Consider the following 12,598-nt stretch of genomic DNA (forward strand, 5'->3'; position numbering starts at 1 on the left):
GCAAATTACGAATTAAGAGCCAACCAAAAGTTAGCAACATGTCCAATTAAAGATAGAGGCAGGCTCTCGAAACTAGAGAGCCAACAGCAGAACCCCCAGTATGGAAGAAGCAGCAGGCTGCCTTTTGAAGGATGGGGAGGAAGGGGTACCTCAACATGGAGGCGTTTCCAGCTTTTTAAACTCTTAAATTTTAAAAATAATAGACTCGGCAACAGAGCTGCCATTGTGGATGGGCAGCACTACTGCTGCCGCCAAGCAACTGACCTAGTTCCTCATGCCTCAGGGGACCCAGAGGCCTACTTGAAAATTCCAGTTGATTTCTAACACTATCGGCCTGTAATTAGCTAGCTGCCACTCGCGGGTTGGTAACCCTATCGTCTTCCTATCCCACCCCCAGAAAAATGACCCAGGGATGGATGGTTCGACATACCTGTAAACCAATCGCCGTAAATTTTGCGCTCATCCACCTCCGTGTTTGCCCCTCTCGGGGCCTAAAATTTCTGCTCAAGTGTACTACTAACCAAAGCACAACCGACAATGTTTTGTTGAAGAAATCTTCAAAGCAAAGCAAACTATTTACTGTTTTCTGCAATCCAAGATCATCATCATCAATTGACAATCATCAGAGGTTGACCTCCACATTTTCTTTATTCCCTTTGTAATATTAAGGACAATCTGCTACCACCCTTTCATTGGCTTGTTCTGTACTGCAGGGGTCTCAAGGCTGGCAGGTTGCAAATGATGATGGCTATTTCAGACATCAGCTCATCCGCCTTTCAATGACATTTCCCTCATCAATGGTCCCACATCCCTTCTCTTGATACTCATCCACCTGGCGCAGTTGGCATTTTCTGCAGGTGGGCAGGTTATTTAACCACCATCCAGCCCTCAGCTCTAACTAGTTACAGATGGTTCTGACGACTGTCGGATTTTAACGCTAGGTCTAACATACAAGTAAATACAAATTGCAGAAATATGGAATCAGGGGCAGGTCATTCAATCCCTCAAATAGATTCCATTTCAATAACATTAGTGATCTATGTCTCACGGTGACACAATGTTTTTGAAAAAATTAATTGGGTTGTGGATATCGCTGCCAGCATTTGTTGCCCATTCCTAATTGCCCTGGAACTGAGTGGCTTTCTAGGCCATTTCAGTGGCATTTAAGTGTCAACCACATTGTGCTGTGGGTCGGGAGTCACATGTAGGCCAGATCAGGTAAGGGCGGCAGATTTACTTCCCTGAAGGACATTGGTGAACCACATGGGTTTTTATGACAATCGGCAATGATTTCATGGTCATCGTTAGACTTTTAATCTGGATATTTATTGAATTCAAATGTCAAGATCTGACATGGTGGAATTTGATCCCAGGACCCCAGTGAATTACCCTGCGTCTCTGGATTACTAATCCAGGGACAATAGCACTACACCACCACCTCCCCACTGCTGCCTCACTGCGCTAAGGACCCGGGATTGATTCTGGCCTTGGGTGATCGTGTAGAGTTCCCACATTCTCCCCGTGTCTCTGTGGGTTTCCTATCGGTGCTCTGGTTTCCTCCCACAGTCCAAAGATGTGCAGGTTAAGTGGATTGGCCATGCTAAATTGCCCATTAGTGTCCAAAGGTTAGGTGGGGTTACGGAGATAGGGTGGGGTATTGCGCCTAGGAAGTGTGATCTTTCGGAGGGTTGGTGCAGACTCAATGGGCTGAATGGCCTCCTTCTGTTGACGGTCCCCTCAAGAGTTGGGCAGCTGCCCCCGCAACACCACTGGCCTAGTTCCCATCGTCCCCTACCCTTCATGCCCCGGGACTTCCCTTTTCAAAGGTCCAGGACTTATTCGCAGGGAGAGCACTGCAGTACAGCTTCTGGCCCCTGCACGTTCCTTCCAAGGCTGGACAGAAGACCCGCCCACTGCCAGTCAATGTCCAGGTGAACATTAGATGGCAGTGGAAGTTAGAGAGTCGGCGGCTGTGCGTTAGGCTCCAACTCTCGGTATGGCCAGTGCCAATCGCTTGACATCCTTAAAATTGTACCTCTAAAGTGAAGGATAGAATAAGCTAAGATTGCCTTCACGCTTTATAATTGACAAAATCCTATTGATCAAATCAACGGCCTATATATATATAAAACAAATCTTTAGAGTATGACTATCCTCCTGTCACAAGCCTGATTTTAGGCAGTGCAGTGCACATTCGTTTAATTGATTAAGTTGTAAATTTTGTTACAGGGCTGATGCCTCAATGACTAATTGTAACTATTCAGGGATCATTTGATTAATTCATTAATTCACGGTTGGCTTCCTTACAAATGAAATGGAATTGGACATATTTACAGAACATTTATTTCATTCTTTAATCCTTCCCTGGCCAGCTTCTCCTGAAGCCAGATTGCTCATATTGAGGGTGGATTAATTTATTTATTTTATCCTTGGTTGTTTTGCTCCACCCAAGGCCCAAGTAAAAATTGTTTAGGCCACATTTTAAGGACCAGACGCTTCATGGCTCAAGTCCAACTAAGTGTTTGCAGGCCACATTTATTTACTTCATGGCTGAAACACTGTCCCTTATAGGTAGACCCTGAAAATGGATTCTGCTCATGGGGATGACGTTGGTCCTAAACTTCTAAAGCCTCATTAGAAAATTCCTCACTTTAGAATGTGAAGCAAAATATATGGCTCACAACCTCAGGAGAGCTTAGTGTCAGAGAGATGATTGTGAGTGTAATTACAATTTTAGAGACACCACTTTGATACTCTGTGTTAGCATATTTATGTCAACAAATCTTTTGGGGATGTCGTTAAGGCTCCAAATGGGGCTTGCGCCTGCTCCTAAGGGGTGTAGATCGCTCTAGGGCTAGTAGATGGCCAGAATTTGGGGAATATTCCAGTAATGTTCACAGTGATGCTTCCAAAACACTGTTGGACAAAAGTGGAGTGGCTCAGAGGTTCCCTCATGCCCACCTACACCCTGACCCATCCACCCCCAGCCAGAATTTGGGCTGAGAGCTCATGTATGTGGGTCACCTGTCCACGTTTTGTTTTCTCCCACCTGAGAAATTTCAGGCCAGTTGTTTGACCCTCTACTTCAGTAATGGTCTGAGTGACACAGTATATTTTTTTACAATGAATGATCTGTTTCAATGCCAGATTCCTGGTTTTCTGCACTGATTAATGTACAATTTGGCAGCTGCTCTGTACGTTTGCTGTGTTGGTGACCCATTAGTGTTATGTGTTTTTAATTTATTTTCAAACTGGTTCCATTAAATTGATGAGTGCTCACAATCGGGTAAAAATTCCTTTTTTGGAAAATTTATGGGAAAATTAGATTTTTGTAAAAAAGTGATGGGATCTGGGCAAAGATCCAACCCGTGTACCTGGTGGCTTGCATGTCAGTGGCAATTCCATCCACTGCAGGCATGGATTATAGAACCTTAGTAAAAAGACCAAGGGAAAAGATTGAAAAGCTGCCTTTTACATGTTGTGGCCCTGTAGATTGCAAACATGGGGCTAGATTCTCCATTATTGGGACAATGTCCCCACGCCGGAGCCAAAACAATATTTTACTCCTGAAAATCCTGGATTAATGGGACACGAATTCCCAGCGCTGCAGGGGGCTAGCAGGGACCCGGAATAAATCTCGCAGCGGCCCCCACACCTCCGGGTCAGAGGCTGCACGTGCGCACGGCGGCAGCCTCCAGCGGCCACGCCGTGGCCCATGGCGGACCAAGACCCTAAAAAGAGATGACCACGATCGGCCGCGCGCCTGATGCTCAAATCCCGCACAATAATTCCCCGGCCGCCTATAAGGCTCCCTCTGGCCTCTGATCCGCCTGCCCCCGACCAGGGCGCCGTGGACTGAGTCCGCAACCGCCACGCGAGTATCCCGACCGGCTGAACCAGGTTTGGTCCACGCTGTTGGGAATTCGGCCTGTCCAGGGCAGAGGACGTCGGAGCGGACCTCTGGCAATGGCCCTAGGCGGCGCTGCGTACCCCCGGGTGATGCTGCTTTTTAGTGCCCGGAGAATCGGCAAACTGGCGCTGGTCCCGATTTCTGCAACAAACTGGATTCTCTGCCCCGGAGCAGGCCGTGATTTCGGCATCGGTGTGCAGAGAATCCAGCCCACTGTGCTTCAGAGAACAATATAACCTTTATAGTGCACAAGGCTATTCGGCCAATTGTACCTCTACTGACTCCTTGAAAGAACTATCCAATTTAGTCCCACTTTCCTGATCTTTCCCCATAGCTCTGCATTCTTTTTTTTCCTTTTCAGTTATTTAACCAGTTCCTTTAGGAAGTAAGAACTAAATCTATTTGCACCACATTGTAAAGTTGTGCATTACAACATGCTTCATACCTTTAAAATAAACTCTGCATTCCCTTCTGGTACTTTTACCAATTGTCTTAAATCAGGTTATTCATTTTCCTGTCAGTGGAAATAGTTTTTACGCGAATGATGCTTCGAATAAAGGACTACAGTAATGTAGAGAGACGAGTGAATTTGAGATTGTTCTCTTTGAAGTAGAGAAGGATAAGGGGAGATTTAAAAGAGAGATTTATTTATTTTCTTGATTTTGCTTGACTTTTTATTTCTATAAAAACATGAAACTTCCTATAACCCGAGTCTTCAGCTTGTTAGACAGTTTTGGTCATAATGCCACTATTCTTAGCCAGACCCAAGATGCACATCATCTGATACACCCATCCTATGGATAGCTCCACAGATAGCATAGGTTTTGTGCTGACCACTAAATCTTCCTATTACTTTTTCAACATCATCAAGGTTGATTTGAATGGAAGCATGGACTTAGCACCAATAATTCTGTTGCTCATAGAGCATTTACGTGGAACATAAAGATCAACAAATTCACCAGCGTCGTTCCGAATGCTTTATTTAGTTTCCGATTTTGTTCAGAAGTTGGATTTTTATGGGGCGGCACAGTGGGTAGCACTGCTCACTCATGGCACTGAGGACCCGGGTTCGATCCTAGCCCCAGGTCATTGTCCGTTTGGAGTTTGCACATTCTCCCCTTGACTGCAGGGTGGATGGATTGGCCATGCTAAATTGCCCCTTAATTGGAAAAATAAAGAAGTTGGATTTTTATTCAGTTGTTATGCTGGGATTCTGCACTTGGAATGGCGGCCGCCAAAAAGAGAGCGGAAGCACGGCAAAGAGATCATTTATTTATTTTTTCAGAAGTGATGGGCAATGCTGGTGAGGCCATCAACTATTGTCCAATCCTCATTGCCCTCGAGAAGATGGTGTTGCGTCACCTTCTTGAACTGTTGCAGTCCATGTGGTGTAGATAAGCCTACAGTGCTGTTACGATGGGAGTTCCAGGATTTTGATCCAGCAACAGTAATGGAATAATGATGTAGTCCAAGTCAGGATGATACGTGGCTTGGAAGGGAACTTACAGGTAGTGGTATTCCCACACATTTTCTGCCCTTATCCTTCTAGGTAGAAGAGATCACTGGTTTCGAAGATGCTGTCAAAGGTGTCTTGGTGAGCTGCTGCAGTGCATCTTGTAGATAGTACACTGCTAGCACTTTGTGTCAGTGGTGGAGGAGTGAATGCTTAAGGTGGATTGGGTGTCAATCAAGTAGACTGCTTTGTGCTGGATGGTTTCGAGCTTCTTGAGTGTTGATGGAGCTGCACTCATCCAGGCAAGTGGGGAGTGTTCCATAACACTCGTGACTTACTATTTGTAGATGGTGGACAGGGTTTGGGGAGTCAGGAGATGAGTCACTCACTGCAGAATTCCAAGCCTCTGACCTGCACTTGGAGCCACAGTATTTATATGGCTAGTCCAATTCAATTTCCGGTCAATGGTAACCCCTGATATGTTGATAGTGGCGGATTCAATGATGGCAATGCCATTGAATGTTCAGGGGCAATGGTTAGATTCTGTCTTGTTAGAGAAGTTACTTCTTGCCACTTTTCTGGCATAAATGTTACATCACGTATCAGCACAAGCCTGGATGTTGTCCAGGCCTTACTGCATTTGGACATGGACAGCTTCAGCATCTGAGGAGTCACAAATGGTGCTTAACATTTTGCAATCGTCAGTGAACATTCCTCCCACTTCTAACTTTAGGCTGGAAGGAAGGTTATTGATGAAGCAGCTGAAGATGGTTGGGCCTAGGACACTAATCTGAAAAATACCTACAGTGATGTGCTAGGACTGAGATGATTGCCTTCCGACAACCACAACTGCCTTCCTTTGTGCTGCGTATCACTCCAACCAGTGGAGAATTTTTAACCTTGATTCCCACTGACTGCCCTTTTACCAGTATTCCACAATGAGCCAACTGTGTTTCTACTGTGTTGAAGGAGGGCTACAGCATGAAGAATGAAATTAAAGGCACAAGCATATGGGGGTTGCTTAACAACTAGAGGCCCTGTACGGATAAAAAAAAGCTTTTAAATTTTAGTTTTAGATGAATTTGTGGGCAGTTGGAGATAGGCAGTGAAAGAGAAGGCCGCTCTCACAGGTCTGCTAGAAGTAGCTGGTTTAGAAGGCCAGAGAGAGAACATCTCACTCACCTTTGCTGGAAGAAAAGCCACACCATGGAATAATGGTTAAGAAAACAATTGCAGAGATCTGAAGAGCAGCTAGTTAAGGAAGCTAGAGAAATGAGAAGTTTCTAAGAAGTCTGACGTTAAAGATGGAACTGTTCAGTAAAGATTGATCAAGCTGAGAAGAAGGCTGAGACACCAGAAAGATATTTGAAGTGATGAAGTGATTTGAGGGCAGCACGGTAGCGTTGTGGATAGCACAATTGCTTCACAACTCCAGCGTCCCAGGTTCGATTCCGGCTTGGGTCACTGTCTGTGCGGAGTCTACACATCCTCTCCGTGTGTGCGTGGGTTTCCTCCGGGTGCTCCGGTTTCCTCCCACAGTCCAAAGGTGTGCAGGTTAGGTGGATTGGCCATGATAAATTGCCCTTAGTGTCCATCATTGCCCTTAGTGTTGGGTGGGGTTACTGGGTTATGGGGATAGGGTGGAGGTGTTGACCTTGGGTAGGGTGCTCTTTCCAAGAGTCGGTGCAGACTTGATGGGCTGAATGGCCTCCTTCTGCACTGTAAATTCTATGAAAATCGCTTATGAAAATCACAAATAGGTTTCAAATGAAGTTACTGTGAGAAACCCCTAGTTACCACATTCCGGCACCTGTTCGGAGAGGCTAGTACAATAATTGAACCATGCTGCTGGCCTGCCTTGGTCTGCTTTCAAAGCCAGCGATTTAGCCCTATGCTAAACCAGCCCCTGATTTCCAAGTTTGTGACATTGTGCTACAGCCTGTGGAACGCAAGTTGAAATAATTATGAAAATCGATGGCTGGATCTCAAAGTTTGTGCAAAAGATTAGGGAATTCTAAAAAGGAGTGATGTAAAATCCTGGATTGGATTCGCTGCTAAATGTGCAGTGGGTGCCTGAGTTAAAAGGGTCATTTATAAAACTTGGACTGGATTTCGGAACAAGGGAAAGCCTAAATGTGAGAAAATATTTTGAAGCGTATTTTTGGAGTCGGTGTTTGGAAGCTCTCAGGTGATCATCATCCGGGGAGGGGGGGCGGGGGCAGTTCCGAGGAGAAATCCACAGATACAAACTTGGGTTCACAGCAGAGTGCGTGTATTTGACCAGTTATCTTGCCTGCTTAAAATACATCTTGTGTTCATGAGACCATTGTAGCTTAAGATGTACTTTGTACCTTCATCGAGACAATGTCCAAGGTGGTGGGGATGAGGATGGAGCCATGCACGAGATTGGCAGTCTTCGGGGTATCAGAGCAGCCAGATCTCTTCATGGGGAGGAGGGCTGACGCCCTTGCCTTTGGCTTCCTAATCGCCCGCCGGAGAATCCTCCTCAGCTGGCGATCAGCAGCAACACCGAAAGCTGCAGGCTGGCTGGCAGACCTATCGAATCTCTCCAGATGGAGAAGAGTAAATTTGCCATCTGAAGGTCGGAGGAAGGTTGCCACAAAATGTGGGAGCCATTCACCCAGTTGTTCCAAGACCTGTTTGTAGCCAACAGCCAGTAAACCAGAGGAAGAGAGAGGGAAGCCACAGTGCAACAACAACAAAAGGGTGGGGGATGCGAATAAAGAGGCATGGAGCCCGATCATGTCCAGTAAATAACACAATACATGGTGACACGCCAACCAAGCAGGAACAGGACATAAGGGTGATGAAGGAAGAGGGCACGTGAGAAGACCAGAAGGAGAGTGGGGTCAGGAAGAAAACAGTGACAGTGGGGGGAGGCAGGGGACCCAGCTAGAAATGAACGGATATTGGAGAAAGTAAAACAAGAAGCTGGAACCATTGTAAATAACGAAAGACAACTGATGTAAATAATGGAAGACGACTGATGTATATACATATTTTTGTTCTTGATGTGTGTTCAGGCTTATCTTTGTTCTGTGCAAAATGAAAAATCTTGAATAAAAACATTGAAAAAAAAGATGTACTTTGTAATCCATGCTAATCTTTAAATCTGTGTGCATTTATAAGCCAAGGGTGGAGTAAAGGAGTATTGTATAATAATCCAACTTGTGAGGTTTAATCAATGTCTTTTTTTTTTGTGTTAAAACTAATTAGCTGTCCTGTGACTCTGATTATTAACAAAAAGTAAAAATGGCGGTCTGTTGAGCCAGGATTCCATTCTGGAATGTTCCTGTCCATCAAGTGGGATCGTAATGACTTCTGATACCGCCATGAGCTGAACAGTCACGCAAAAGGTGGCTCTCGTCTAAGAACATCGACCAAGACCTTTTAACCCCAACAAATGGACACCAAAGGCATAGAAAATCCTTCAAATTAACACCCATCGATCGCTCGCCCATCTAAGGTGGGAAAGAACCAGCTGTCCAGTCGAAAAGCCAGCAGAGACGAGGGGAAGGACACCTCAGTCTGGGAACAGGGAAGCACACATGGAGGCACAGAACCAGCGAGGGTGATGTACCATCAATGACGACAGATGAGAGTCGGAAGAGTAAACTGTGGCTTTAATCAGCTAAAAGACACCTGCTGGCAGCCGGTCCCAGAATGAGGGCAGGGCTGGGGTTAGCTACCTGTATACTTGAGCCCGAGGAGCGGAGCCAGCAGGGACAAACCCAGACATGTAACAAACAATAAGAACAGTAAGTACCATAAGTAAGAACAGTATGTACAATATAATACAGTGGTTCACCACATTCACCCACTGTTAAAAAAGAGTCCGGAGCGGGTGAAGTGGACGGGTTGAATTAGAGATCGAGTCTGTCGGGGGCTGTGAACTTCCGCTGTGATCACCTCAGTCCCGGCTGTGGTGAGGACACTTGTGTCAGATGAAGTGTTGAGGCCTGCATATCCAGGAGCGTGTCGTCTTCCGGATAAGTAGCAACGGAGGGAGACGGTGTAAAGTCGTGAGTAGCAACGGAGGGAGACAGTGTAGAGTCGGGGGTAGGGGCGATGGTCGCTGAGGAACCTGCGGGTGCCAAGTCCTGAAGGGAGACTGTGTCCTCCCGCCCGTCATGGTGTGCCACGTAGGCATATTGGGGGTTAGCATGGAGGAGCAGGACCCATTCAACCTGGGGATCCGACTTGAGACTCCTCGCATGCTTCCGGAGGAGGACGGGCCCTGGAACTGTCAGCCAGGACGGGAGCGAAACCCCTGAGGTGGGCTTCCTGGGGAAGACAAACATCCTCTCAAGAGGGGTCACATTCGTGGCGGTACACAGGAGCGACCGGATGGAGTGGAGCGCATCGGGAAGGACCTCCTGCCAGCGGAAGACAGGGGACATCTAGACTGTAGGGCAAGAAGGACGGCCTTCCAGACCGTTGCGTTCTCCGTCTCCACCTGTCCATTTCCCCGGGGGTTATAGCTGGTAGTCCTGCTTGAGGCGATGCCCTTGCTAAGCAGGAATGACGCAGCTCATCACTCATGAAGGAGGAACCCCGATCGCTATGGATGTAAGTGGGGAAACCGAACAAGGTGAAGAGGCCGTGCGGGGCCTTGATGATAGTGGCAGAGGTCATGTCAGGGCATGGGATGGCGGAAAGGAAACGTGAGTACTCATCATTGATGTTGAGAAAGTACACATTACGGTCAGTGGAGGGGAAGGGCCCTTTGAAATCGATGCTGAGGCGCTCAAAGGGGCGGGAGGCCTTTACCAGGTGTGCTCTATCTGGCCGATAGAAGTGCAATTTGCACTCCGCGCAGACCTGGCAGTCCCTGGTCATGGTCCTGACCTCCTCGATGGAGTAAGGCAGGTTCTGGGCCTTGATAAAATGGAAAAAACGGGTGACCCCCGGGTGACGGAGGTCATTGTGGGGGGCCCGAAGTCAGTCTACTTGTGCGCTGGCACATGTACCGCGGGATAGGGCATCTGGGGGCTCATTGAGCTTCCCAGGGCGATACAAGATATCATAATTATAGGTGGAGAGTTCAATCCTCCACCTTCGGATTTTGTCATTCTTGATCTTGCCCCGCTGCGTATTGTTAAACATGAAGGCAACCGACCATTGGTCAGTGAGGAGAGTGAATCACCTGCCGGCCAGGTAATGCCTCCAATGTCGCACAGCTTCCACAATGGCGTGGGCTTCCTTTTCGATGGAGGAGTGTCGAATGTCGGAGCCCTGGAGGGTATGGGAGAAGAAAGCCATGGGCTTGCCCGCCTGGTTGAGGGTAGCGGCCAGAGCAAAGTCAGACGCATCGCTCTCCACTTGGAACGGGATGGACTCGTCTACTGCGTGCATCGTGGCTTTGGCAATATGTGCCTTGATGCGGTTGAAGGCCAGGTGGGCCTCAGCTGTCAGGGGAAAAATAGTGGATTAATGAGTGGGCGGGCCTTGTCCGCATAATTGGGGACCCACTGTGCATAATATGAAAAGAACCCCAGGCATCTCTTCACACCTTGGGGCAGTGGGGGAGTGGAAATTCCATGAGGGGGCGCGTGCAGTCGGAATCGGGCCCTAGGACTCCGATTTCCACAATTTGCCAAGGATGTCTAGGCGGGTTGTGCGGGAAACGCATTTCTCCTTATTGTATGTGAGGTTAAGGAGCTTGGCGGTGTGGAGGAAATGTTGGAGGTTAGCGTCATGGTCCTGCTGGTCATGGACGCAGATGGTGACATTATCAAGATACGAGAATGTGGCCCGCAGCCCGTAATGGTCAACCATTCGGTCCATCTCCCGTTGGAAGACCGAGACTCCATTGGTGACGCCGAAGGGGACCCTGAGGAAGTGGTAGAGGCGGCCATCTGCCTCGAAGGCAGTGTATTGGCGGTCCTCCGGGCGGATAGGGAGCTGGCCGTACGCGGACTTCAAGTCAATAGTGGAGAAGACTCGATACGACGCAATCTGATTGACCATGTCAGATATGCGGGGGCGGGGGCATGCATCGAGCTGCGTGCACCGGTTGATGGTCTGACTGTAGTCAATGACCATCCGGTGCTTCTCCCCAGTTTTGATGACCACCACTTGGGTTCTCCAGGGGCTAGTACTGGCCTCTATGGTCCCTTCCCGTAGGAGTCGCTGGACTTCCGACCTGATAAAGGCCTTGTCCCGAGCACCGTATCGTCTGCTCCTAGTGGCGATGGGCTTACAGTCCGGGGTGAGGTTAGCAAAGAGTGGGGGTGGGGCGACCTTAAGTGTCGAGAGGCTACAGACGGTGAGAGGGGGCAGGGGTCCATCGAACATCAAGGTAAGACTTTTGAGGTGGCATTGGAAATCTAGTAAGAAGTCTTACAACACCAGGTTAAAGTCCAACAGGTTTGTTTCGATGTCACAAGCTTTCAGAGCGCTGCTCCTTCCTCAGGTGAATGAAGAGGTATGTTCCAGAAACATATATGTAGACAGATTCAAAGATGCCAGACAATGCTTGGAATGCGAGCATTAGCAGGTGATTAAATCTTTACAGATCCAGAGATGGGGGTAACCCCAGGTTAAAGAGGTGTGAATTGTGTCAAGGCAGGACAGTTGGTAGGATTTCGCAGGCCAGATGGTGTGGGATGCATGTAATGCGACATGAATCTCAGGTCCCGGTTGAGGCCGCACTCATGTGTGCGGAACTTGGCTATAAGAAACCTGTTGGACTTATCATAGAATTTACAGTGCAGAAGGAGGCCATTCGGCCCATCGGGTCTGCACCGGCTCTTGGAAAGAGCACCCTACCCAAGGTCAACACCTCCACACCCTATCCCCATAACCCAGTAACTCCACCAACACTAAGGGCAATTTTGGACACTACGGGCAATTTATCATGGCCAATCCACCTAACCTGCACATCTTTGGACAGTGGGAGGAAACCGGAGCACCCGGAGGAAACCCATGCACACAAGGGGAGGATGTGCAGACTCCGCAAAGACAGTGACCCAAGCCGGAATCGAACCTGGGACCCTGGAGCTGTGAAGCAATTGTGCTATCCACAATGCTACCGTGCTTAACCTGGTGTTGTCAGACTTCTTACTGTGCTCACCCCAGTCCAACGCCGGCATCTCCACATCATTGGAAATCTAGACCTAGTAGTAGGGCAGCGTAGAGTTGGGGGAGGGCGTGGAGCTTGAAAATTTTGTACTCGACGTCCCGTACTGTAAGGGTTGCGACACAGTACCCAC

The 12,598-nt window shown here is 48.1% G+C and overlaps 1 protein-coding gene and 1 pseudogene across 3 annotated transcripts in view; both read right to left on the minus strand.

Annotated features, from left to right (window-relative positions):
* Nucleotides 1-12,598, minus strand: part of whrna (whirlin a) — a 283,777-nt gene that overhangs the window by 68,760 nt on the left and 202,419 nt on the right. The gene's annotated exons all lie outside the window — the stretch shown is intronic.
* Nucleotides 4,634-6,571, minus strand: LOC140399390 (small ribosomal subunit protein eS21-like; annotated as a pseudogene).

Source organism: Scyliorhinus torazame, chromosome 22 (assembly GCF_047496885.1).
Source record: "Scyliorhinus torazame isolate Kashiwa2021f chromosome 22, sScyTor2.1, whole genome shotgun sequence".
NCBI classification, from domain to species: Eukaryota; Metazoa; Chordata; class Chondrichthyes; order Carcharhiniformes; family Scyliorhinidae; genus Scyliorhinus; species Scyliorhinus torazame.